Source organism: Arachis stenosperma, chromosome 6 (assembly GCF_014773155.1).
Source record: "Arachis stenosperma cultivar V10309 chromosome 6, arast.V10309.gnm1.PFL2, whole genome shotgun sequence".
Taxonomy (NCBI): Eukaryota; Viridiplantae; Streptophyta; class Magnoliopsida; order Fabales; family Fabaceae; genus Arachis; species Arachis stenosperma.
In genome coordinates, this window is record NC_080382.1 from 93,366,283 (window position 1) to 93,391,700 (window position 25,418).

Here is a 25,418-nt window from a genome sequence, read left to right on the forward strand (position 1 = left end):
ATTCTCACCTATGAACGCGCGTGATTGACAACCACTTCCGTTCTACTCTAGGCCGGGCGCATATCTCTTAGATTCTCCAACAAAATCTTCGTGGTATAAGTTAGATAAATGGCGGCATTCATGAGGATCCGGAAAGTCTAAACCTTGTCTATGGTATTCCGAGTAGGATTCTGGGATTGAATGACTGTGACGAGTTTCAAACTCCTGAAGGCTGGGCGTGATGACAAGCGCAAAAGAATAAATGGATTCTATTCCAACCTGATTGAGAACCGACAGATGATTAGCCATGCGAGTGACAGCCGCAGAGGACCATTTTCACTGAGAGGGTGGGATGTAGCCATTGACAACGATGATGCCCTACAAACAGCTTGCCATGGAAAAGAGTAAAAAGGATCGGATGAAAGCAATGAGGAAAATAGAGATTTAAGAGGAGCACAGCATCTCCATACACCTATCTGAAATTCCCACCATTGAATTACATAAGTACTTCTATCCGTTTTATTTATTTTATTTATCCAATTTAATCCCATTTGACCCTATGATTCCACTCACTAACTGAGATCTACAAGATTACCATAGCTTGCTTCATACCAACAATCTCCGTGGGATCGACCCTTACTCACGTAAGGTATTACTTGGACGACCCAGTGCACTTGCTGGTTAGTTGAGCGAGACTGTGAAGTTAATTTTAGACCATGGTATTGTGCACCAAGTTTTTGGAGCCATTACCGAGGAATATTATTCGAGTTGTGTGAAAGTATAAATCACAATTTCGCCCACCAAGTTTTTGGCGCCGTTGCCGGGGATTGTTCGAGTATGGACAACTGACGGTTCATCTTGTTGCTCAGATTAGGTAATTTTTATTTTATTAAAAAAAAAATTTCGAAAATCTTTTCAGAATCTTCTCCCTATTTTCGAAAATTATTCAAAAAAAATTTTTAATATGCATTCTAGAGTTTCATGAAGCATGTTGAAGCCTGGCTGGCTGTAAAGCCATGTCTAAATTCTTTTGGACTGAGGCTTCAAAACCATCTTTATAGAGGCAAGTTAATTTGATTATTAGCTGTATGCTAAAGCTTGGCTGGCCATTGGCCATGTCTAGTGTTTTGGACTGGAGCTTTCATTGAAAGCTTGGCTGGCTATTAAGCCATGTCTAATTCCTGGACCGGAGCTTTAGACTAACATTGCATGATTCCTGGAATTCATATTAAAAAAAAAATTTTGAATTTCTTATTTTCCTTTTCTTATATGTTTTTCGAAAAAATCAAATAAAATACAAAAAAAAATTTAGAAAAATCATAAAAATAAAAAATATTTTGTGTTTCTTGTTTGAGTCTTGTGTCAAGTCATAAGTTTGGTGTCAATTGCATGTTCATCTTTTTCTTGCATAAAATTTTCGAAAAATTCATGCATTCATAGCATTCATCATGATCTTCAAGTTGTTCTTGATGAACTTTCTTGTTTGATCTTCATATTTTCTTGTTTTGTGTTGTATGGTGTTTTTCATATGCATTCTTGCATTCATAGAGTCTAAACATGAAAAATTTCTAAGTTTGGTGTCTTGCATGTTTTCTTTACATTGAAAATTTTTCAAAAATATGTTCTTGATGTTCATCATGATCTTCAAAGTGTTCTTGGTGTTCATCTTGACATTCATAGTGTTCTTGCATGCAACATGTGTTTTGATCCAAATTTTTCATGCATTGAGTATTTTTAGTGTTTTTCTCTCTCATCAAAAAAAAAATTCAAAAATCAAAAAAATATCTTATCTTTTTAAATCTTATCTTTTTAAAATCTTTTTCAAAAATCATATCTTTTCCATTTTTTTCATCATTTTCGAAAATTTCAAAAATCTTTTTCAAAATATTTTCAAAATCTTTTTCTTATCTTTACATCATATTTTCGAAAATTGCATCAAAAATTAATGTTTTGATTCAAAAATTTCAAGTTTGTTACTTTCTTGTTAAGAAAGATTCAAATTTTAAGTTCAAGAATCATATCTTGTGATTTCTTGTGAGTCAAGTCATTAATTATGATTTTAAAATTCAAATCTTTTTCAAAACTAATTTCAATCTTATCTTTTCAAAACCATATATCTTTTTAAATCATATCTTTTATATCATATATTTTTTTCAAAATTTTATCTTTTTCAAAAAAATTTTAAAATATCTTTTCTAACTTCTTATCCTCTTATCTTTTCAAATTTGATTTTAATATCTTTTTCAACTAACTAATTAATTTTTTGTTTGTTTCTTATCTTTTTTAAAACCACCTAACTACTTTTCCCTCTCTAATTTTCGAAAATACCTCCCTCTTTTTCAAAAATTCTTTTTAATTAATTCATTGTTTTAAATTTTAATTTTAATTATATCTTATCTTTAATTTTCGAAAATCACTAACCCATTTTTCAAAATTATTTTCGAATTTCTCTCCCCCTCATCTCCTTCTATTTATTTTATTTCTTTACTAACACTTCTCTTCACCTCTCTTCATCTCCAATCACTGTCTCTATCCTCACCATTGTGATTGGATTCTCCACTTTTATTCCTTTCTTCTTCTACTAACAATAAGGAACCTCTTTACTGTGACATAGAGGATTCCTCTTCTTTTCTTGTTTTCTTCTCTTTCATATGAGCAGGAACAAGGATAAAGGCACTCTTATTGGAACAGATCCTGAACCTGAAAGGACTCTGAAGAGGAAGTCAAGAGAAACTAAAAATCAACAATTCAGAGAAACCTCAAAAAAAAAAAAGAAGAGAAAAGGAAAGACAAAAAGCTTCCACCTCCAAGTCATGGGAGATGGAAAGACTAATATAAGCCGTCATAGCTCAGTGGTAGAACATGTGGCTGCAAATCAAGAGATTCCTGAGATACCTCCGGGAATAAGTTGTCCTCCACACAAATATTGGAAACAACTAAGGGGAGGAACACCAAAATTACTAGGAATCATTCAAAAGAAGCAAGGAAGAGACATAGAGGAGCTCAAAGAGCACCATTGGTTCTTCAAAAAGGCGCCACCCTCACTCAGGTGGATTCATTCCTTGTTCTTATTTCTTTCTGCTTTTCGGTTTTTAATGTTGTGTTTATCCATGTTTTGTGTCTTTACTTTATGATCATTAGTATGTAGTAACTATGCCTTAAAGATTATGAATAATTCCATGAATCCTTCACCTCTCTTAAAAGAAAAATGTTTTAATTCAAAAGAACAAGAAGTACATGAATTTCAAATTTATCCTTGAATTTAGTTTGATTATATTGATGTGGTGACAATACTTTTTGTTTTCTGAATGCTTGAACAGTGCATATGTCTTTTGATCTTGTTGTTTATGAATGTTAAAATTGTTGGCTCTTGAAAGAATGATGAACAAAGAGAAATGTTATTGAGGATCTGAAAAATCATGAAATTGATTCTTGAAGCAAGAAAAAGCAGTGAAAAAGAAGAAGCATTCGAAAAAAAAAAGAGTATATAGAAAAAGAAGGAGCAGTAGAAAAAGCCAAATAGCCCTTAAAACCAAAAGGCAAGGGTAAAAAGGATCCAAGGCTTTGAGCATCAATGGATAGGAGGGCCCAAGGAAATAAAATCCAGGCCTAAGCGGCTAAATCAAGCTGTCCCTAACCATGTGCTTGTGTCATGAAGGTCCAAGTGAAAAGCTTGAGACTAAGTGGTTAAAGTCGTGATCCAAGGCAAAAGAGTGTGCTTAAGAGCTCTGGACACCACTAACTGGGGACTTTAGCAAAGCTAAGTCACAATCTGAAAAGGTTCACCCAGTTATGTGTCTGTGGCATTTATGTATCCGGTGGTAATACTGGAAAACAAAGTGCTTAGGGCCACGGCCAAGACTCATTAGTAGCTGTGTTCAAGAATCAACATGCTTAACTAGGAAAGTCAATAACACTATCCGAAATTCTAAGTTCCTAGAGAAGCCAATCATTCTAAACTTCAAAGGAAAAAGTGAGATGCCAAAACTGTTCAGAAGCAAAAAGCTACAAGTCCCGCTCATTTAATTATAATTAATATTCATTGATATTTTGGAATTTATAGTATATTCTCTTCTTTTTATCCTAATTGATTTTCAGTTGCTTGGGGACAAGCAACAATTTAAGTTTGGTGTTGTGATGACCGGATAATTTATACGCTTTTTGGCATTGTTTTTAGGTAGTTTTTAGTATGACCTAGCTACTTTTAGGGATGTTTTCATTAGTTTTTATGTTAAATTCACATTTCTGGACTTTACTATGAGTTTGTGTGTTTTTCTATGATTTCAGGTAATTTCTGGCTGAAATTGAGGGACTTGAGCAAAACTCTGAAAAAGGCTGACAAAAGGACTGCTGATGCTGTTGGAATCTGACCTCCCTGCACTCAAAATGGATTTTCTGGAGCTACAGAACTCCAACTGGCGCGCTCTCAACGGCGTTGGAAATTAGACATCCAGAGCTTTCCAGCAATATATAATAGTCCATACTTTATTCGGAAATTGACGACGTAACTTGGCGTTGAACGCCAAGTTCATGCTGTTGTCTGGAGTTAAACGCCAGAAAAACGTCATGATCCGGAGTTGAACGCCCAAAACACGTCATAACTCGGAGTTCAACTCCAAGAGAAGCCTCAGCTCGTGGATTGATCATGCTCAGCCCAAACATACACCAAGTGGGCCCCGGATGTGGATTTATGCATCAATTACTTACTCATGTAAACCCTAGGAGCTAGTTTATTATAAATAGAACATTTAACTAATGTATTTGACATCTTTGGACGCCTAGTCCTTAGACCTTGGGGGCTGGCCTCTCGGCCATGCCTGAACCTTTCACTTATGTATTTTCAACGGTGGAGTTTCTACACACCATAGATTAAGGGTGTGGAGCTCTACTGTACCTCAAGTTTCAATACAATTACTATTACTTTTTATTCAATTCTCTTTTATTCTTATTCCAAGATATACGCTACACTTAACTTTGATGAATGTGATGATCTGTGACACTCATCATCATTCTCACCTATGAACGCGCGTGATTGACAACCACTTCCGTTCTACTCTAGGCCGGGCGCATATCTCTTAGATTCTCCAACAGAATCTTCGTGGTATAAGTTAGATAGATGGCGGCATTCATGAGGATCTGGAAAGTCTAAACCTTGTCTATGGTATTCCGAGTAGGATTCTGGGATTGAATGACTGTGACGAGCTTCAAACTCCTGAAGGCTGGGCGTGATGACAAGCGCAAAAGAATCAATGGATTCTATTCCAACCTGATTGAGAACCGACAGATGATTAGCCATGCGAGTGACAGCCGCAGAGGACCATTTTCACTGAGAGGATGGGATGTAGCCATTGACAACGGTGATGCCCTACAAACAGCTTGCCATGGAAAAGAGTAAGAAGGATCGGATGAAAGCAATGAGGAAAATAGAGATTCAAGAGGAGCACAGCATCTCCATACACCTATCTGAAATTCCCACCATTGAATTACATAAGTACTTCTATCCGTTTTATTTATTTTATTTATCCAATTTAATCCCATTTGACCCTATGATTCCACTCACTAACTGAGATCTACAAGATTACCATAGCTTGCTTCATACCAACAATCTCCGTGGGATCGACCCTTACTCACGTAAGGTATTACTTGGACGACCCAGTGCACTTGCTGGTTAGTTGAGCGAGACTGTGAAGTTAATTTTAGACCATGGTATTGTGCACCAAGTTTTTGGAGCCATTACCGAGGAATATTATTCGAGTTGTGTGAAAGTATAAATCACAATTTCGCCCACCAGGAACTCATTGGAGGCTAGTGCACGCCCATTGAGGTCTTCCTCTGTGGCGTCCACTTCCTCTTCCTCCTCTCCAAATTCGGCCATATTGATGGCCTTGTACTCTCCTTTTGGATTTTCTTCTGTATTGCTTGGAAGAGTACTAGGAGGGAGTTCAGTAATTTTCTTGCTCAGCTGTCCCACTTGTGCCTCCAAATTCCTAATGGAGGATCTTGTTTCAGTCATGAAACTTTGAGTAGTTTTGATTAGATCAGAGACCATGGTTGCTAAGTCAGAGGTGTTCTGCTTAGAACTCTCTGTCTGTTGCTGAGAAGATGATGGAAAAGGCTTGCCATTGCTAAACCTATTTCTTCCACCATTATTGTTGTTAAAACCTTGTTGAGGTCTTTCTTGATTCTTCCATGAGAAATTTGGGTGATTTCTCCATGAAGAATTATAGGTGTTTCCATAGGATTCTCCTAGGTAATTCACCTCTTCCATTGAAGGGTTCTCAGGATCATAGGCTTCTTCTTCAGATGAAGCATCCTTAGTACTGTTTGGTGCATTTTGCATTCCAGACAGACTTTGAGAAATCAAATTGACTTGTTGAGTCAATATCTTGTTCTGAGCCAGAATGGCATTCAGAGTATCAATCTCAAGAACTTCTTTCTTCTGATTTGTCCCATTGTTCACAGGATTCCTTTCAGAAGTGTACATGAATTGGTTGTTTGCAACCATTTCAATTAGTTCTTGAGCTTCTGCAGGCGTCTTCTTCAAATGAAGAGATCCTCCAGCAGAGCTATCCAAAGACATCTTGGATAGTTCAGAGAGACCATCATAGAAAATACCTATGATGCTCCATTCAGAAAGCATGTCAGACGGACATTTTCTGATCAATTGTTTGTATCTTTCCCAAGCTTCATAGAGGGATTCTCCATCCTTTTGTCTGAAGGTTTGGACTTCCACTCTAAGCTTACTCAAATTTTGAGGTGGAAAGAACTTTGCCAAGAAGGCATTGACTAGCTTTTCCCATGAGTACAGGCTTTCTTTAGGTTGTGAATCCAACCATGTCCTAGCTCTGTCTCTTACAGCAAAAGGGAATAGAATAAGTCTGTAGACCTCAGGGTCAACCCCATTAGTCTTGACAGTGTCACAGATTTGCAAGAATTCAGCTAAAAACTGATGAGGATCTTCCAATGGAAGTCCATGGAACTTGCAATTCTGTTGCATTAGAGAAACTAATTGAGGCTTAAGCTCAAAGTTGTTTGCTCCAATGGCAGGGATAGAGATGCTTCTCCCATAGAAGTCGGGAGTAGGTGCAGTAAAGTCACCCAGCACCTTCCTTGCATTGTTTGCATTGTTGTTGTTTTCGGCTGCCATGTCTTCTTCTTCTTTGAAGATTTCTGTTAGGTCCTCTATAGAGAATTGTGCCTTAGCTTCTCTTAGCTTTCGCTTCAAGGTCCTTTCAGGTTCAGGGTCAGCTTCAACAAGAATGCCTTTGTCTCTGCTCCTGCTCATATGAAAGAGAAGAGAACAAGAAAATATGGAATCCTCTATGTTACAGTATAGAGATTCCTTGAGGTGTCAGAAGAACAGAAAATAGAAGAAAGAGGTAGAAGAATTCAAACTTAATCAGATAGAGTTCGAATTGTGCATTGAGAAGGAGTGGTACTCCATAAATAGAAGGATGTGAGAAGAGAGGAGGAGCTTTTTCGAAAATTAAGTTAAAGAATTTGAAAACATTTTGAAAAACACTAATTAATTTTCGAAAATAAGAGTGGGAAAGAAATCAAGTGATTTTTGAAAAAGATTTTGAAATGAGAAATCAAAAAGATTTGATTGAAAACTATTTTGAAAAAGATGTGATTAAAAAGATATGATTGGTCTTAAAAAGATGTGATTGAGAAGATATGATTTGAAAACAATTTTTTAAAAAGATTTGATTTTAAAAATTAATAACTTGGCTATCAAGAAAAGATATGATTCAAACATTAAACCTTTCTCAACAGAAAAGGCAACAGACTTGAAATGTTGAATCAAATCATTAATTGATAGCAAGTATCTTTGAAAAAGGAAAGAAATTGATTTTGAAAACATTTGATTGAAAAGATATGATTTGAAAAAGATTTGATTTTGAAAAACTTTGAAAACTTGAAAAAAAATTGATTTGAAAACAAAATCCTCCCCCTTGTGCCATCCTGGCGTTAAACGCCCAGAATGGTGCACATTCTGGCGTTTAACGCCCAATGCACTACCTTTTTGGGCGTTAAACGCCCAACCAGGCACCCTGGCTGGCGTTTAAACGCCAGTCTGTCCTTCTTCACTGGGCGTTTTGAACGCCCAGCTTTTTCTGTGTAATTCCTCTGCTGCATGTTCTGAATCTTCAGTTCCCTGTACTATTGACTTGAAAATAGAACCAAGATCAAATAAACAATACATGTAAGACACCAAACTTAAAATTAGACACTAGACTCAAACAAGAAACATAAAATCTTTTTGGTTTTTTTGATTTTGAAATTTTTTTTTTCGAAAATTATATGGAAATAGAAAATAAAAGTTTCAGAATTCTTAATTTGGATTCCAGGAATCATTGCAATGCTAGTCTAAGACTCCGGTCCAGGAATTAGACATGGCTTCACAGCCAGCCAAGCTTTCAAAGAAAGCTTCGGTCCAAAACACTAGACATGGCCAATGGCCAGCCAAGCCTTAGCAGATCATTGCTCCAATAGCAAGATTGATAGAGATCAACAAGCTCTTGTGATGATCAGCTGAAACCTCGGTCCAATAAGATTAGACATGGCTTCTCAGCCAGCCAGACTTCAACATATCATCATGAAACACTAGAATTCCTTCTTAAGAACTCTGAAGAAAAATACCTAATCTAAGCAACAAGATGAACCGTCAGTTGTCCATACACGAAACAATCCCCGGCAACGGCGCCAAAAACTTGGTGTGCGAAATTGTGATCACTACTTTTCACAACTCAAATAATCCCTAGTAATGGCCCCAAAAACTTGGTGCTCAATACCATGGCATAAACACAACTTTGCACAACTAACCAGCAAGTGCACTGGGTCGTCCAAGTAATAAACCTTACGCGAGTAAGGGTCGATCCCACGGAGATTGTTGGTATGAAGCAAGCTATGGTCACCTTGTAAATCTTAGTCAGGCAGACTCCAATGGATATAGTGATATACGAATGAAACATAAAGTTAAAGATAGAGGTACTTATGTAAGGGTATGAAGATAAGCGTATGAAGATGCCTTCCCTTCCGTCTCTCTGCTTTCCTACTGTCTTCATCCAATCCTTCTTACTCCTTTCCATGGCAAGCTTATGCAAGGGTTTCACCGTTGTCAGTGGCTACCTCCCATCCTCTCAGTAGAAATGTTCAACGCACCCTGTCACGGCACGGCTATCCATCTGTCGGTTCTCAATCAGGCCGGAATAGAATCCAGTGATTCTTTTGCGTCTGTCACTAACGCCCCGCCTTCAGGAGTTTGAAGCACGTCACAGTCATTCAATCATTGAATCCTACTCAGAATACCACAGACAAGGTTAGACCTTCCGGATTCTCTTGAATGCCGCCATCAGTTCTTGCCTATACCACGAAGACTCTGATCTCACGGAATGGCTGGCTCGTTTGTCAGGCGAGCACTCGGTTGTCAGGCGATCAACCATGCATCGTGTATCAGGAATCCAAGAGATATTCACCCAATCTAAGGTAGAACGGAGGTGGTTGTCAGTCACACGTTCATAGGTGAGAATGATGATGAGTGTCACGGATCATCACATTCATCGAGTTGAAGAACAAGTGATATCTTGGACAAAGAACAAGCGGAATTGAATAGAAGAACAATAGTAATTGCATTAATACTCGAGGTACAACAGAGCTCCACACCTTAATCTATGGTGTGTAGAAACTCCACCGTTGAAAATACATAAGAACAAGGTCTAGGCATGGCCGAATGGCCAGCCTCCCAATGATCTAAGATAGCATAAAATGAAGATAGCTACCCCGATATCTCTATACAATAGTAAAAGGTCCTACTTATCGAAAACTAGTAGCCTAGGGTGTACAGAGATGAGTAAATGACATAAAAATCCACTTCCGGGCCCACTTGGTGTGTGCTTGGGCAGAGCAATGAAGAAATTTCGTGTAGAGACTCTTCTTGGAGTTAAACGCCAGCTTTTATGCCAGTTTGGGCGTTTAACTCCCATTTAGGTGCCAGTTCCGGCGTTTAACGCTGGAATTTCTGAAGGTGACTTTGAACGCCGGTTTGGGCCATCAAATTTTGGGCAAAGTATGGACTATCATATATTGCTGGAAAGCCCAGGATGTCTACTTTCCAACGCCGTTGAGAGCGCGCCAATTGGGCTTCTGTAGCTCCAGAAAATCCACTTCGAGTGCAGGGAGGTCAGAATCCAACAGCATCTACAGTCCTTTTCAGTCTCTGAATCAGATTTTTGCTCAGGTCCCTTAATTTCAGCCAGAAAATACCTGAAATCACAGAAAAACACACAAACTCATAGTAAAGTCCAGAAAAGTGAATTTTAACTAAAAACTAATAAAATATACTAAAAACTAAACCAAATATACTAAAAACATACTAAAAATAATGCCAAAAAGCGTACAAATTATCCGCTCATCAACAAGCAACAAAAGATACCAAACAAGAACAATTTGAAGATCAAGAAAGAACTAAGAACATATAATTAAAAATATGAAGGAAAACTAAAAACATGCAAATCACACCAAACTTAAAACATGAAACTAAACTCAAAGAAAAATAAAAAATTAATAAAGAAAAATAAGATTTTTGAAATATTTTTGAAAAAAAAATAGAAGATGCAACTCTAGTGACTCTAAACCAAAAAAGATAAAATTTTTCCTAGTCTAAGTAACAGGATGAACCTTCAGTTGTCTAAACTCGAACAATCCCCAGCAACGGCGCCAAAAACTTGGTGCACGAAATTGCAATCACACTTTTGCAACTCCGCACAACTAACCAGCAAGTGTACTGGGTCGTCCAAGTAATACCTTACGTAAGTAAGGGTCGATCCCACGGAGATTGCCGACTTGAAGCAAGCTATGGTTATCTTATAACTCTTAGTCAGGAGATTAATAATAAAAAGGATTTTGTTTGTGAAAAGTAAAAGAGCATAAAAAGAATGGTACTTGTTATTCAATAATAGAGAGTAGGTTGGGGTTTCGGAGTTGCTCTGTCTTCTGAATTTCTGCTTTTCTACTGTCTTCTTCTTCCAAAAACGCATGTCCCTTCCATGGCAGGTTGTCACTGTGCCAAACATTCGAGAGTTTAAAGCTTGTCATAGTCATCCCATCCCAGATCCTACTTGGAATACCACAGACAAGGTTTAGACTTTTCAAATCTCAAGAATGCTACCAATTGGTTCTAGTATCTACCACGAAGGTTCAGATCTCACAAGTTTGAGTGCTCTATTGTCAGGAGATGCAGGTCAAACTCGTGGATTAGAAACCCAAGAGATATGCACTCAAGCTGTTGCCCAATGACTACATTGAACTCATGTAGAACGGAAGTGGTTGTCAGGCACGCATTCATAAGTTGGGGAATGATGATGAGTGTCACGGATCATCACATTCTCCATGTTGAAATACGAGTGAGTATCTTAGAATAGAAACAAACGTGATTGAATAGAAAATAGTAGTAATTGCATTAATCCATGGAAACACAGCAGAGCTCCTCACCCCCACCTATGGGGTTTAGAGGTTCATACTGTAGAAGATACAATAGGATTTGTCAAAAATGTCATAGTTGCAAAATAAATCTCTAAAAGTAGTTTTTATACTAAACTAGTAACCTAGGTTTACAGAGAATGAGTAACTAGATGCAGAGAGTGCAGAAATCTACTTCTGGGGCCCACTTGGTGAGTGTTTATGCTGAGCTTCCTAGCTTTCACGTGCATGTACCGTTTCTGGAGTTAAACGCCAGCTTGGATGCCTGTTTGGGCATTTAACTCCAGCTTTGGTGCCAGTTCTGGCGTTTTATGCCAAAAAAGGGTCTCTGGTGGGCATTTAAACGCCAGTTTGGCCCATCAAATCTCAGGAAAAGTATGGACTATCATATATTGCTGGAAAGCCCAAGATGACTACTTTCCAACGCAATTAAGAACGCGCCAATTGGGTTTCTGTAGCTCCAGAAAATTCACTTCGAGTGCAGGAGGGTCAGAATTCAACAGCATCTGCAGTCCTTTTTCAGCCTCTGAATCAGATTTTTGCTCAGGTCCCTCAATTTCAGCCAGAAAATACCTGAAATTACAGAAAAACACACAAACTCATAGTAAAGTCCATAAAAATTAATAAAAATACAACAAAAAGTGAATAAAACATGCTGAAAACTATATGAAAATACTACTAAAAGCATATAAAATATCCGCTCATCAGCCATCAACCCACTACAAAGAGCTAGAGAACATAGGGCTCATGTGCAAGAACCACAAGGGCCACCACAACAAGAAGAAGCTTATGTCCAGGCACCAATTCCACAATTTCAAGCACAATTTCTTGAAGGTTTCATCTGGGAAGAAATGCAAAGGAACATCCAACATATGCAAGGAGACATCAACCAACTTATGGAGCAGTAGAAGCAATGGGTACAAATGCAAGAGTGTATCCAGCAACTCCAAAGAAGTATAAAGTATTTGAAAGAGCAGCAGGGGCAATTCCATTGGGGTGAAATGTAAGGCAGCCTCAATAAAATTCTTGAACAACAAATGGTGCAACAGAGGAACCTTGCTGAGTTTAGGTCCCTTTATGAGGCTAGGACCACATCAAGAAGACAATATGACATAAACACACAAGCGAAGCTAGATCACTTGTGTTATGTGGTAGCCACCTTGAACCCCAACTATCCAACATTCATGTAAGGAATGGAAGAGCTGAATGCTAGACAAGAGGAGATATTGGCCAAGCACAAGGAGGATGAGAGGACCTTCATGAGGAGGCTTGGCTTTTGGAAGCCAAAGGACACCCTAACACAAGAAGGAGCCTCCAAAAAGAAGGATGGTGATGAGTCATCCAAGAAGAAGGATAAGAGGAAGTGGCCTATGCATTGAAGCTGCACGATAATGAACAAAGGTTGTTTTGTCCCATGGTTGAAATCTATTTTCTAAATTTACTGCTAGTAGTGTCTTGATATCTTAGTTGTTTGTTGTTTTTGAATCTGTCTATAAGTCCTTTAAGTTTCAGTTTTTACTTCAAGAAAGAAAACGTTGATGTTAAGCTTTACAATATTAATGAATTTAACCTGTTTTCAAGAATGAGTCAATGATGAGTTGTTGCAAAATAAGAATAAGAGACTAAGACCCAAGTGAGCTGGACTCAAAATAAAAAGATGAGAAACAAGTATAAAACCATGAATTAAAGTTTGGAAATGGGTAATACATAATGAAACAACTAGACTTAGGGGACATAACAAGTAGATGCTAAGGATGACCCTTGAATATCAATAGAACTTAGAAGTAGTAAGCTAGACCCAAGGCTCTGAGCATCAACTACTAGGATAAAAGAAAGAAATAAATAGCTCAAAGAGCCAAGATCCTAGTAGATGCTTGTGGTGAAGATGTGTCAAGAAGAGAGACCTGAGAAAGTAAATTCTTAGGGGTGTTTCAACACCTAGTACCCTAAAACCAACTAGTTTGGGAGTGCTAACTGAAAGTTTACTTTAAAAGGTCGTCTTGAGACAAAATACTTAAAGTCGTGGTCAATTAAGGGAACAAAAAGAATGAAGGAAAAAAAGCAATTAAAAGAAAAATGACAACCCTTACTACTTCAAGGTGACAAACAATAGAAATGGCTCTAAAAGCAAGCACTTAAAAGGATCCTCAAAAGTCTAAGAGTTCATTGTGATATGAAAGCAATAACAAAGTTCATGCATGATTGGATACTTAGCCTCTATCTTTAATTGTGAATACATTCTCTTAAAGGTCAAGTTTCAATCAATTAGAACAATTCACATTGATTTGCTTGGGGACAAGCAAAATTTAAGTTTGGTGTTGTGATGACTTGCATCATCTACCTCTTTCACTTATCCAAAAGGACCATAGAATTGGTAAATTCTCATTCATTTGATGCAATTACATTAACTATATGATGAATTTATGGGACATTGCTTTAAAATGAGTCTTGCTTGAATTTCAGGTGAAAATGGCAACAAAAGAGGAAGAAAGCAAGAGAAAGGAGCTGGGCGTGTGTGCTGGGCGTGCCACTTGGTACAAACGACAGTAGTTTGACTGGGCGTGGCACGCCAGCTATAGGGCATGGCACACCAGCTATTATTTCCAGTGAGCAAATTGGAAGAGTTTCTATGGGCATGGCACGCTAGTTATCATCTCCAGAGAAAGCCCATGAAGCATTACTATGGGCGTGGCACGCCATTGCTGGGTTTTCATAACCTGGACTAAGCTATAAGGTCCGGGTTGGATGATGACAAAACGACCGACCTCTTTTAAGGTTGGCTCGCCATCGACCTCTTCATAAAGAGCTCGGCCAAATCACCATAAAGGCCCAAACAGGCCCAAAGCAGAGGATCACAGCCTACCTGAAGGCGGCTGGCCAAAAGATAGGTGATCTCACCCACAAAAGATAAGATAAGATAACCAACTTATCTCAAGGGAGGTCACTCCACACTACTATAAATACACTGGAGCACCCAGGTATAACTCATACTCTGATTCTACAAAAAAAAAATCTGCCTAAAGCCTGTGCTAACTTAAGCATCGGAGTCTCTTGCAGGTACCACCACCCTCCGGTGACCAAGGATCAGTAGCACCTCCTACTTCAACAAGTCAGACACGGCAACCTCGACTAGTCCAGAAGATCTCATCCGAGATCGACCTCTAGTTTCAGGTAACCCTTGGAACATTGGCGTCATTTTCAGGGAACCTGGAAGTCACCCCATCACCATGGCAAACAACCCTGCCAACGATCATAACTCTGGTTTGGAAGAAGGAATGCAGCTTAAGAACACGGATGCCACATTGATGAGCGGAGAATTTATACGCTTTTTGGCACTATTTTTAGTATGTTTTTAGTATATTTTAGTTAGTTTTTATTATATTTTTATTAGTTTTTATTTAAAATTTACTTTTCTGGACTTTACTATGAGTTTGTGTGTTTTTCTGTGGTTTCAAGTAATTTCTGGCTGAAATTGAGGGACCTGAGCAAAAATCTGATTCAGAGGCTGAAAAAGGATTGCAGATGCTGTTGGATTCTGACCTCCCTGCACTCGAAGTGCATTTTCTGGAGCTCCAGAAGCCCAATTGGTGCGCTCTTAATTGCGTTGGAAATTAGACGTCCTGGGATTTCCAGAAATGTATAATAGTCTATACTTTGCCCAGATTTGATGGCCCAAACCGGCATTGCAAATCAGCTTCAAAATTCCCGATGTTTAACGCTGGAACTGGCACAAAAGTTGGAGTTAAACGCCCAAACTGGCACAAAAGCTGGCGTTTAACTCTAGGAAAAGTCTCTACACATGAAAGCTTCAATGCTCAGCCCAAGCACACACCAAGTGGACCCCGAAAGTGGATTTTTACGTCATTTACTCATTTTTGTATATCCTAGGTTACTAGTTCACTATAAATAGGATCTTTTGACATTGTATCTTTACCTCATGACACTTTACACGTTTCATATTATATCTTCTACGGCATGAGTCTCTAAACCCCATGGTTGGGGGTGAGGAGCTCTGCTGTGTCTTGATGGATTAATGCAATTACTACTGTTTTTCATTCAATCACGCTTGTTTCTATTCTAAGATATCACTTGTTCCTAAACTTGATGAATGTGATGATCCGTGACACTCATCATCATTCTCACCTATGAACATGTGCCTGACAACCACCTCCATTCTACCTTAGATTGAGTAGATATCTCTTGGATTCCTTAATCAGAATCTTCGTGGTATAAGCTAGAATTGATGGCGGCATTTAAGAGAATCCGGAAGGTCTAAACCTTGTCTGTGGTATTCTGAGTAGGATTCTGGGATTGAATGACTGTGACGAGCTTCAAACTCGCGATTGTGGGGCGTTAGTGACAGACGCAAAAGAATCACTGGATTCTATTCCGACATGATCGAGAACCGACGGATGAATAGTCGTGTTGTGACAGAGCGCGTTGAACATTTTCACTGAGAGGATGGGAGGTAGCCATTGACAACAGTGAAACCCTACATACAGCTTGCCATGGAAGGAGCCTTGCGTGCTTGAAGAAGAAGACAGTAGGAAAGCAGAGATTCAGAAGATAGAGGATCTCCAAAACCTCAACCTGTTCTCCATTACTGCAAAATAAGTATGTATTTCATGTTCTTTTACTCATCACAATTAAACTTGAGAATTATTGATATCCTGACTAAGAGTTACAAGATAACCAGAGCTTGCTTCAAGCCGACAATCTCCGTGGGATCGACCCTTACTCACGTAAGGTATTACTTGGACGACCCAGTGCACTTGCTGGTTAGTTGTGCGGAATTGCAAAAGTGTGATTGCAATTTCGTGCACCAAGTTTTTGGCGCCGTTGTCGGGGATTGTTCGAGTTTGGACAACTGACGGTTTATTTTGTTGCTTAGATTAGGACTGTTTTATTTTTATTGGTTTAGAGTCTTTTATTTGAGTTTAGTTTCATATTTTATGTTTGGTGTCAATTGCATGTCTTTGTTTTCTTTTAATTTTTCGAATTTGCATGTTCTTAGTCCTTTCTTGATCTTTAAAAATTCTAAGTTTGGTGTCTTCTTTATGTTTTCCTTTAAAATTTTCGAAAATTTGTGCTTGATTTTCTAAAAATTTTAAGTTTGGTGTCATTTTGTTGTTTTTCTCTTTCTTTATTTCAAAAAAAATCAAATCTTTTTCAAAATAATTTTCAATCATATCTTTTTAATTGCTTATTCCAAAATCTTTTTCATTAATTAATTAATTTAGTTTTCAATTTGCTTTGATTTTATTCTCTTTTGATTTTCGAATCTTTATTTTCCATTTATTTTATTTTACTATTTTCGGTTACTTTAAAATAAAATAAAATAAAATAAAATATTTTTATATATATAATAATAATAAAACAAAATAATATCCACATCATCTCCCTTTCTCCATCATGGACCTAAGTGGAAGTGAGCAGTCCAGAAGGACTCTGGGGTCATATGCTAACCCCATTACAGCTGCATATGGGAGTAGCATCTGTATACCTCCCATTAAAGCAAGCAGCTTTGAGCTAAATCCTCAACTCATTATCATGGTGCAGCAAAATTGCCAGTATTTCGGTCTTCCACAGGAAGAACCTACTGAGTTTCTGGCACAGTTCTTACAAATTGCTGACACAGTACGTGATAAAGAGGTGGATCAGGATGTCTACAGATTATTACTGTTTCCATTTGCTGTAAAAGATCAAGCTAAGAGGTGGTTGAATAACCAACCCACAGCAAGCATAAAAACACGAAGACAGTTATCAGACAAATTCCTGAATTAGTTTTACCCTCCAAAAAGGATGACACAGCTAAGGCTGGACATCCAAGGCTTTAAACAAGAGGATAAAGAATCCCTTTATAATGCTTGGGAGAGGTACAGAGGTATGCTAAGAAAATGCCCCTCTGAAATGTTTTCAGAGTGGGTACAGTTAGACATCTTCAACTATGGGCTTACAGAAAAAGCTCAAATGTCTCTAGACCACTCAGCTGGTGGATCTATACATATGAGGAAGACGATTGAAGAAGCTCAAGAGCTCATAGATACTATTGCTAGAAATCAATATTTGTACTCTAGCAGTGAGTCCTACATAAAGGAAGAGGCCAGGGCAGTAATTATTGATCCTAATCCTCAAGAACAGATTATTGAGCTTAATCAACAATTACTCCTAATGACAAAATAATTAGCAGAATTTAAAGAGATGTTCCAAGACACAAAAAATGCTAACAAGAATATGGAAGCACAATTGAATCAGACAAGACAGCAACTATCTAAACAGATAACAGAAGAATGCCAAGCTGTTAAATTAAGGAGTGGGAAGACATTGAATGTATCAACTCAAAGCAGCAGAAAGCTAAGAAAGGAACAACTGACAGAGGATGACCAACCAACTACCCAAAATCCCTCTGAGGATAGTAAGAGCCCAGAGAGGAATGATTCTGGTGTTCAAACGCCAGAAAAGAGTTGCAATCTAGCGTTAAACGCCCAAAAAGCACCCAATCCTGGCGTTCAAACACCACAAAGGGGTCAGACACTTGCAAGTGCTGATAACAACCCCCTTAAGCAGGCTTCTCCAACCACTTCTGTAGGAAATAAACCTGCAGCAACTAAGGTTGAAGAGTATAAAGCCAAGATGCCTTATCCTCAGAAACTCCGCCAAGCGGAACAGAATAAACAATTTGCCCACTTTGCAGATTATCTCAGGACTCTTGAGATAAAAATCCCGTTTACAGAGGCACTTGAGCAAATACCCTCTTATGCTAAGTTCATGAAAGAGATCTTAAGTCATAAGAAGGATTGGAGAGAAACTGAAAAAGTTTTTCTCACTGAAGAATGCAGTGCAGTCATTCTGAAAAGCTTACCAGAGAAGCTTAAAGACCCTGGAAGCTTTATGATACCATGCACATTAGAGGGTACTTGTACGAAGAAAGCTCTATGTGATCTTGGGGCAAGTATCAACCTAATACCTGCATCCACTATCAGAAAGCTTGGCTTGGCTGAAGAAGTCAAACCAACCCGAATATGCCTCCAACTTGCTGATGGCTCCATTAAATATCCATCAGGCATAATTGAGGACATGATTGTCAAGGTTGGGCCATTTGCCTTTCCCACTGACTTTGTAGTGCTCGAAATGGAGGAGCACAAGAGTGCAACTCTCATTCTAGGAAGACCTTTCCTAGCAACTGGACGAACCCTCATTGACGTCCAAAAAGGGGAATTAACCCTGAGAGTCAATGAGGATGAGTTCAAGTTGAATGTTGTCAAAGCTATGCAGCATCCAGACACATGAAATGACTGCATGAGCGCTGATATTGTTGACTCTTTGGTGGAGGAGGTCAATATGACTGAAAGTCTCGAATCAGAGCTAGAGGACATCTTTAAAGATGTTCAGCCTGATCTGGAGGAACTAAAAGAAATAAAAGAACCTCTGAAAATTCCTCAGGAAGAGGAGAAACCTCCTAAACCAGAGCTCAAACCACTACCACCATCCCTAAAATATGTATTTCTGGGAGAGGGTGACACTTTTCCAGTGATCATAAGCTCTGCTTTAAATACACAGAAAGAGAAAGCACTAATTGAAGTGCTAAGGACACATAAGACAGCTCTTGGGTGGTCCATAGGTGATCTTAAGGGCATTAGCCCAGCAAGATGCATGCACAAGATCCTATTGGAGGAAGATGCTAAGCCAGTGGTTCAACCACAGAGGCGGCTAAATCCAGCCATGAAGGAGGTGGTGCAAAAAGAGGTCATAAAGTTACTAGAGGCTGGGATTATTTATCCTATTTCTAATAGCCCCTGGGTGAGCCCTGTCCACGTTGTCCCCAAGAAGGGAGGCATGACAGTGGTTCATAATGAAAAGAATGAACTGGTTCCTACAAGAACAGTTACATGGTAGCGTATGTGTATTGACTACAGAAGGCTCAATACAGCCACCAGGAAGGATCATTTTCCTTTACCATTCATAGACCAGATGCTAGAGAGACTAGTAGGTCATGAATATTATTGCTTTTTGGATGGCTATTCAGGTTACAACCAAATTCCAGTAGATCCTCAAGACCAAGAGAAAACAGCATTCACATGTCCTTCTGGAGTGTTTGCCTACAGAAGGATGCCTTTTGGTCTGTGTAATGCACCTGCAACCTTTCAGAGGTGCATGCTCTCTATCTTCTCAAATATGGTAGAGAAATTTCTGGAAGTTTTCATGGATGAATTTTCAGTATTTGGAGACTCATTCAGCTCCTGCCTTAACCATCTAGCACTTGTTCTGAAAAGATGCCAAGAGACCAACCTAGTTTTAAACTGGGAAAAATGTCACTTTATGGTGACTGAAGGGATTGTCCTTGGGCATAAAATTTCAAACAAGGGAATAGAGGTGGATCAAGCTAAAGTTGAAGTAATTGAAAAATTACCACCACCTACCAATGTTAAGGCAATCAGAAGCTTTCTGGGGCATGCAGGATTCTACCGAAGGTTTATAAAGGATTTTTCAAAAATTGCAAAACCTCTGAGCAATCTGCTAGCTGCAGACACGCCATTTATCTTTGATAAGGAGTGTCTGCAGGCATTTGACCTTCTGAAAGCTAAGCTGGTCACAGCACCAGTTATCTCTGCACCAGACTAGACACTGCCATTCAAACTAATGTGTGATGCCAGTGACCATGCCATTGGTGCAATATTGGGACAGAGGCACAACAAGCAACTACATGTCATTTATTATGGCAGTCGTATTCTAAATGATGCACAGAAGAACTACACAACCACAGAAAAGGAGTTACTTGCAGTGGTTTATGCCATTGACAAGTTCAGATCTTATATAGTAGGATCAAAAGTGATTGTGTACACTGACCATGCTGCTCTTAAATATCTACTCACAAAGCAGGATTCAAAACCCAGGCTCATAAGATGGGTGTTGCTTCTGCAAGAGTTTGAAATAGAAATAAGAGATAGAAAAGGGACAGAGAATCAAGTAGCTGATCACCTGTCCCGGATAGAACCAGTAGTAGGAGCATCCCTCCCCCCAACTGAGATCTCTGAAACCTTTCCGGATGAGTAATTATTTGCTATTCAGGAAGCTCCGTGGCTTGCAGACAGTGCAAACTATAAGATTCAAGGTTCTCCTTCTGTAACTATGGAGAGGAAGCATGAAAAGCTTCTCTCAATACAGAGTCAAACAAAACCCCCACAGTCAAACTCTAAGTTTGGTGTTGGGGGGGCACAACCAAACTCTAAGTTTGGTGTTGAGAGGCCCAACACTACTCTGATTATCTGTGAGGCTCATTGAGAGCTCACTGTCAAGCTATTGACATTAAAGAAGCGCTTGTTGGGAGGCAACCCAATTTTATTATATCTATTTATTTTCCATTGTTATTTCATGTTTTCTATAAGTTGATGATCATGTGAAGTCACAAAAACAATTGAAAAAGCAAATTCAGAATGAAAAATAGCACACCCTGGAAGAGAAACTTGCTGGCGTTTAAACGCCAGTGAGGGTAGCAGAATGGGCGTTAAACGCCCAGTCTGGCACCATTCTGGGTGTTTAATGCCAGAAATGGGCACCAGACCGGCGTTTAACGCCAGAAAAGGACAAGAAGCTGGCGTTAAACGCCAGAAATGGGTAGCAGCCTGGCGTTTAACGCCAGGATTGGCAGAAGGAGCATTTTTGAATGCCACATGGTGCAGGGATGAGAAATCCTCTATTTTTGCTTTTTCAATTGATTTTGTGACTTCCTATGATCATCAACCTACAAAAAACATAAAATAACAAAGGAAAATAGATAAATATAACATTGGGTTGCCTCCCAACAAGCGCTTCTTTAATGTCAGTAGCTTGACAGTGGGATCTCATGGAGCCTTACAGATACTCAGAGCAATGTTGGAACCTCCCAACACCAAACTTAGAGTTTAAATGTGGGGGTTCAACACCAAACTTAGAAGTTGGTTGTGGCCTCCCAACACCAAACTTAGAGTTTGGCTGTGGGGGTTCTGTTTGACTCTGTTTTGAGAGAAACTCTTCATGCTTCCTCTCCATGGTTACAGAGGGGTATCCTTGAGCCTTAAACACAAAGGATTCTTCATTCACTTGAATGATCAATTCTCCTCTGTCAACATCAATCACAGCCTTTGCTGTGGCTAGGAAGGGTCTGCCAAGGATGATGGATTCATCCATGCACTTCCCAGACTCTAGGACTATGAAATTAGCAGGGATGTAATGGTCTTCAATCTTTACCAGAACATCCTCTACAAGTCCATAAGCTTGTTTTCTTGAGTTGTCTGCCATCTCTAGTGAGATTCTTGCAGCTTGCACCTCAAGGATCCCTAGCTTCTCCATTACAGAGAGAGGCATAAGGTTTATGCTTGACCCTAGGTCACACAGAGCCTTCTTAAAGGTCATGGTGCCTATGGTACAAGGTATTGAGAACTTCCCAGGGTCCTGTCTCTTTTGAGGTAATTTCTGCCTAGACAAGTCATCCAGTTCTTTGGTGAGCAAAGGGGGTTCATCCTCCCAAGTCTCATTACCAAATAACTTGTCATTTAGCTTCATGATTGCTCCAAGGTATTTAGCAACTTGCTCTTCAATGACATCTTCATCCTCTTCAGAGGAAGAATACTCATCAGAGCTCATGAATGGCAGAAGTAAATCCAATGGAATCTCTATGGTCTCATTATGAGCCTCAGATTCCCATGGTTCCTCATTAGGGAACTCATTGGAGGCCAGTGGGCGTCCATTGAGGTCTTCTTCAGTGGTGATCACTGCCTCTTCCTCCTCTCCAAGTTTGGCCATGTGGGTCATGTTAATGGCCTTGCATTCTCCTTTTGGATTCTCTTCGGTATTGCTTGGAAGAGTATTAGGAGGGAGTTCAGTAATTTTTTTGCTCAGCTATCCCACTTGTGCCTCCAAATTCCTAATGGAGGACCTTGTTTCAGTCATGAAACTTTGTGTTGTTTTGATTAGATCAGAGATCATGGTTGCTAAGTCAGAGTGGCTCTGCTTAGAATTCTCTGTCTATTGCTGAGAAGATGATGGAAAAGGCTTGCCATTGCTAAACCTGTTTCTTCCACCATTATTATTGTTGAAACCTTGTTGAGGTCTCTGTTGATCCTTCCATGAGAGATTTGGATGATTTCTCCATAAAGGATTATAGGTTTTTCCATAGGGTTCTCCCATGTAATTCACCTCTTTCATTGAAGGGTTCTCAGGATTATAAGCTTCTTCTTCAGATGAAGCATCCTTAGTACTGCCTGGTGCAGCTTGTATTCCAGACAGCCTTTGAGAAATCATATTGACTTGCTGAGTCAATATTTTGTTCTGAGCCAATATGGCATTCAGAGTATCAATCTCAAGAACTCCTTTCTTCTGATTCGTCCCATTGTTCACAGGATTCCTTTCAGAAGTGTACATGAATTGGTTATTTGCAACCATTTCAATGAGCTCTTGAGCTTCTGCAAGCGCCTTCTTCAGATGAAGAGATCCTCCAGCAGAGCTGTCCAATGACATCTTGGACAGTTCAGACAGACCATCATAGAAGATACCTATGATGCTCCATTCAGAAAGCATGTCAGAAGGACACTTTCTGATCAGTTGTTTGTATCTTTCCCAAGCTTCATAGAGGGATTCACCTTCCTTCTGTCTGAAGGTTTGGACTTCCACTCTAAGCTTACTCAATTTTTGAGGTGGAAAGAACTTTGCCAAGAAGGCATTGACTAGCTTTTCCCAAGAGTTCAGACTTTCTTTAGGTTGTGAGTCCAACCAAATCCTAGCTCTGTCTCTTACAGCAAAAGGGAATAGCATAAGTCTGTAAACCTCAGGGTCAACCCCATTAGTCTTGACAGTGTCACAGATTTGCAAGAATTCAGCTAAAAATTGATGAGGATCTTCCAATGGAAGTCCATGGAACTTGCAATTCTGTTGCATTAGAGAAACTAATTGAGGCTTAAACTCAAAAGTTGTTTGCTCCAATGGCAGGGATAGAGATGCTTCTCCCATAGAAGTCGGGAGTAGGTGCAGTAAAGTCACCCAGCACCTTCCTTGCATTGTTGGCATTGTTGTTGTTTTCAGCTGCCATGGTTTCTTCTTCTTTGAAGAGCTCTATTAGGCCTTCTAGAGAGAGTTGTGCTTTAGCTTCTCTTAGCTTTCGCTTCAAGGTCCTTTCAGGTTCAGGGTCAACCTCAATAAGAATGCTTTTATCTTTGCTCCTGTTCATATGAAAGAGAAGAGAATAAGAAAATATGGAATCCTCTATGTCACAGTATAGAGATTTTTTGAGGTGTCAGAGGAATAGAAGGAAGAGGTAAAAGAATTCGAACTTATCAAGAGGGATAGAGTTTGAATTGTGCATTGAGGAGGAGTGTTAGTTCATAAATAGAAGCATGTGAGAAGAGGGGAAGAAATTTTTGAAAATAAATTAAAAAGATTTTAAAAAACATTTTGAAAAATACTAATTGATTTTCGAAAACTAAGAGTGGAAAAGAAATCAAGTGATTTTTGAAAAAGATTTTGAAATTAGAAATAAAAAAGATATGATTGAAAACTATTTTGAAAAAGATGTGATTAAAAGATATGATTGAGAATATATGATTTGAAAAACAATTTAAAAAGATTTGATTTTAAAAATTAATGACTTGGCTAGCAAAAAAAGATATGATTCAAACATTAAACCTTTCTCAACAGAAAAGGCAACATACTTGAAATGTTGAATCAAATCATTAATTATTAGCAAGTTTCTTTGAAAAAAAAGAAAGAAATTGATTTTGAAAATATATGATTGAAAAGATATGATTTGAAAAAGATTTGATTTTGAAAAATTTTGAAAACTTGAAAAAAATTTGAATTAAAAACAAAATCTTCCCTCTTGTGCCATCCTGGCGTTAAATGCCCAGAATGGTATACATTCTGGCGTTTAACGCCCAAAACTCACCCCTTTTGGGCGTTAAACGCCCATCCAGGCACCCTTGCTGGCGTTTAAACGCCAGTTTTCCTTCCTCACTGGGCATTTTGAACGCCCAGCTTTTTCTGTGTAATTCCTCTGCTAAATGATCTGAATCTTCAATTCTCTGTATTATTGACTTGAAAAGACACAAATTAAAAAATTTTTTGGATTTTTAATAATAAGGAATAATCAAAATGAAACTATGTTCAAATAAACAATGCATGCAAGACACCAAACTTAGAAGTTTGTATACTACTGACACTAACAAATTGAGAATGCATGTGAAAAACAATAAAACACTCAAGACAAGAGAATTTAAAGATCAGAGCAAGAAATCATCAAGAACAACTTGAAGATCAATGAAGACACATGAATGAATTCGAAAAATGCAAGAAGAACAGAAACATGCAATTGACACCAAACTTAAAATGAGACACTAGAAGAAACATAAAATATTTTTGGTTTTTATGATTTTGTAAATTTTTTGGATTTTTCGAAAATTGAGTGAAAAAGAAAATAAGGATATCAAAATTCTTAATGAGAATTCCAGGAATCATGCAATGTTAGTCTAAAGCTTCAGTCTAAAGAAATTAGACATGGCTAGCCAAGCTTCAGCAGGACAATACATTCAAGAGCTAAATTGATGAGAATCAATCAGCTTTGGTGATGATAAGAACATCACCTTGAAACACTAGAATTCATTCTTAAGAACTCTGAAGAAAAAAAACCTAATCTAAGCAACAAGATGAACCGTCAGTTGTCCAAACTCTACAATCCCCGGCAACGGCGCCAAAAACTTGGTGCACGAAATTGTGATCTCTACTTTTCACAACTCAAACAATCCCCGGTAATGGCTCCAAAAACTTGGTGCTCAATACCATGGTCTAACCATAATTTCACAACTTCGCACAAATAATCAGCAAGTGCACTGGGTCGTCCAAGTAATAAACCTTATGCGAGTAAGGGTCGATCCCACGGAGATTGTTGGTGTGAAGCAAGCTATGGTTATCTTGTAAATCTCAGTCAGGCA

General features: G+C 38.6%; 1 non-coding gene across 1 annotated transcript; it reads left to right on the forward strand.

Annotated features, from left to right (window-relative positions):
• Window positions 1–6,613: 6,613 nt before the first annotated feature.
• LOC130938590 (small nucleolar RNA R71) lies at window positions 6,614–6,721 on the forward strand. Its single transcript, XR_009069749.1, has one exon. It is a non-coding gene; the product is annotated as a small nucleolar RNA R71 (small nucleolar RNA).
• The last annotated feature ends 18,697 nt before the right edge of the window (window positions 6,722–25,418 follow it).